The sequence below is a fragment of the Prosopis cineraria genome, unplaced genomic scaffold (genome assembly GCF_029017545.1).
Source record: "Prosopis cineraria cultivar Desert tree isolate PC_DT_omini unplaced genomic scaffold, ASM2901754v1 PC10, whole genome shotgun sequence".
Lineage (NCBI taxonomy): Eukaryota > Viridiplantae > Streptophyta > Magnoliopsida > Fabales > Fabaceae > Prosopis > Prosopis cineraria.
Genome location: NW_026555341.1, coordinates 4,048,517 through 4,052,288, shown reverse-complemented (window position 1 = coordinate 4,052,288; position 3,772 = coordinate 4,048,517).

Genomic DNA, 3,772 nt, shown 5'->3' with positions numbered 1-3,772 from the left:
TCTGTTCGGTTAATTTTACCACGTGGTAAGCCTCATTGGACCCAAGAGTGGCGTGGTCTTGGTCCAAACTCACCTTTGGCCGGGTGATTGGCGTCCGAGCATGGCAAAGGAGGATATAAGGTGCAGTCATGCAATTAAATACTTGTTCGGTGTTTGAAAGTATTGTTCGGTTAAATGTTTTGTGTGCCCACTTAGCAATCGCATGATTAGTTACATCCGCATGCATCATTACATATTAATTTTTGGTTACTGGGACTTTTAAGTCTCATTCCCCGTGGTTAATATTTTTACAGGAGCGATCCGGCCGAGAAAGCACCAGAGGTGTAATTATGGTGTGATGAGACACCATCTTTTACGTTGCCTCTTATTTTGGATTATACAATGTATCTTGTGCCAACTTAGGACATATCTTGTCTGTGGAGCATGTAAACTCTAATCCTTTTTATTAAATGCATTTATATGACCAAGAGGATTATGTCTGTCCCTTTTGATTCATGACCTAATTAAATAACATGCTATGAGGATCATGTCTGTCCCTCATGGTTCTAATTGCTTTTTTGAGATATTTTAAGACCTGTGGTATATTGTCTTGGATGTATCATGGTAGAAATTTTTCTACCATGATAAGGGTATGATAAGGGTTAATGAAAAAAAAAGAAAAAAAATGATTTCTGAAATAATAATTTGTGAAAATCGGTTTTGTAATTGAGGGTGTTACATTTGGTATCAGAGCATATAGTCGGTTGGCAATATACATTGTTATGGTGCTTCTCATTGTATGGCCATGATATAGCTAGGCTAATTTTATTATTTATATCTTGTATCCTTTAGGAGGGGAGAGAAAATGCCTGTTACTCGTGGTAACTCAGGATTCCAACATGAGCACCTGCCACCGCCACTGCCAAATGAGGAGCCTGACTTGGCGGAATTAGAATGCTTGTAAAAACATTAACAGACAAGGTTCAAGGATACGAACAAGAGTTGACGGAGCTAAAGAGGCAAAAGTAACTGAAAATGGAGATAGGGCTCATGTTGAGAGTCATGTGGGGGAAGGCAGTTCCTCACATCCTGCCACTCCGAGAGATCATGAGTCTAGAAGGAAGAAATTAGGCAGGAGGAACAGAGAGCCCCACCGACCATTACTGATGTGTGGGAAACTGTTAGGAAGTTTAACCCTCCTACGTTTGATGGTAACCTTAAACCATCCGTGGTAGAGGAATGGGTGAAGAGACTCGAATCCATCTTTCGAGTAGTCACATGCACCAGCAATCAAAAGTACAAGTAGCATTAGTGCTCCTAGTGAAAGGAGCAAGAGATTGGTGGGAGACAGCAGGGCCCAGGGATGATTCTACACTCACCTGGGAGGAATTCAAGGAAAAATTATTCAGGCATTACTTTCCATCAGAGTTAAGGTCTGAGAAGGAAGCGGAATTCCATGCCTTTAAGCAAGGGAACCTCGATGAGGACACATTCATTGCTAAGTTTCAGGAGTTATCTAGATACTCCACGTACCTGCAGTATAGGGATGATTCCGAATGGAAGGCTAAGCGCTTATTGGAGAAGGCTAGACCAGAATTGAGGGAACAATTGGCTCATCTAGATATCCGAGATTATGATGAAATGTGCATAAAAACTACAAGTAGTAGCTCGCAGTAAGAAGGAGGTTGAGAGAGAGAAGAGGGGTTATTCATATAGTAGACCCCCAACCTACCCTCGACCCACCGGAGGCATTATGAAGAAAAACCATCAGGGTTCGAGTAGCTCATGGAACCAAGGAAGGCAGAAGGGTCCATTTCAAAGGGGCCAAGGACAGAGGAGCTATCATAGTAGTTATCACGGGTCACAGAGGAGCCCAACAGTATCTACCCTGCCCCGAGTACAGCGAGCTCTCAACAGTGCACTAAATGCGGGCGTCGTCATTTCGGACAGTGCTGGGTCTGTTACATTTGTGGGAAACCCGGTCACATTGCAAAGTTTTGTGGGGACAACCAGGGCTCAAATATGAAGAACCCTTCCCAACATCCTACTGTCTCTGGTCGTGTGTTTGCTCTTACTCAGGACACCATGAACTCCCCAGATGCCATTAGAGGTAACATCAAAATCCTTCATCATGATATTGTTGCACTATTTGATTCGGGTGCTACACACTCTTTTATTTCTGAAACTTGTGTAAAGAACCTTGATTTGCCTGTGTGTATTTTACCTTTTGATATGAATGTGTCTACTCCTGCGGGAGAATCTGTGAGGACCGCTAAGGCATGCCTTAACCTAGTAGTCGAGTTTAAAAATAGGAAAACAACTATGGACTTAATTATCCTACCACTGAGAGGTATGGATGTAATTGTGGGAATGAATTGGATGGCTGCAAATGGTGCTATCCTAGATTGTAGAGAGAGGAGTGTGTCTTTATCTTCTTTGTCGGTGACCCCAGTCGAGACTCAAGATCATGTTTCTTGTCGGCGGCGCAAGTTGATAGATGTATGAAGAAGGGTTGCCAGGCCTACATGGTTTTCTTCTCTATCCAAGCTGAGATTGATGAAGGCGTGAAGAATATCCCAATTGTCAAAGAATTTGCGGATGTATTTCCAGACGAAGTCTCCGGTTTACCCCCAAAGCGCGAGGTAGAGTTCTCAATTGAATTGGTACCCGGTACAGGGCCAATTTCTAAGGCTCCTTATCGGATGTCCCCTTCAGAGTTAGCGGAACTGAAAAAGCAAATTGAAGAGCTACTTGAGAAGGGTTTCATCAGACCGAGTGTTTCACCTTGGGGATCTCCAGTCCTTTTTGTAAAGAAGAAGGACGGAAGCCTCCGATTGTGCATTGATTATAGACAATTGAACAAAGTAACCATCAAGAACAAATATCCACTTCCGAGAATCGATGATTTGCTGGATCAGCTTGTGGGATCCGCAGTTTTCTCAAAGATTGACTTAAGGTCAGGGTACCACCAATTGAGAGTGAGAGCAGAGGATATACCTAAGACAGCATTTCGGACGAGATATGGGCATTATGAATTCATGGTGATGCCGTTTGGACTTACGAATGCTCCTGCGGTATTCATGGATTACATGAATAGGATCTTTCGACCCTATTTAGATAAGTTTGTAGTAGTGTTTATTGATGACATTCTTATTTATTCAAAGGATGAGGAGGCTCATGGTGAACATTTAAGAATCGTCTTGCAAGTTTTGAGGGAACATAAGCTTTATGCCAAATTAAGCAAGTGTGAATTTTGGCTCCAAGAAGTAAAGTTTTTGGGCCATGTTGTGTCCAGAGATGGAGTTGCGGTGGATCCTAGCAAGATTGATGCAGTGATGAAGTGGGAACAGCCAAAATCTGTTACAGAGATACGAAGCTTTTTAGGTTTAGCAGGTTATTATCGTCGCTTTATTAAGGGATTTTCGCAAATTGCGATGCCCTTAACTAAGCTGACTAAGAAGGATGCCCCATTTATTTGGACTGACAAATGTGAAGCTGCTTTCCAAGAATTGAAAAAGAGGTTAACCACTACTCCAGTATTGACTATTCCTACCCTGTGGTGCCGTACACTCTGTACACTGATGCTTCTTTAAAGGGTTTAGGATGTGTTTTGATGCAAAATGACCGAGTGGTTGCCTATTCCTCCAGACAGTTGAGACCACACAGAGGAAAATTACCCTACATGATTTGGAGTTAGCTGCAGTTGTGTTTGCTCTGAAGATATGGAGACACTACTTGTATGGATCTAAGTTTCAAATCTTCAGTGACCATAAGAGCCTGAAGTATTTATTTG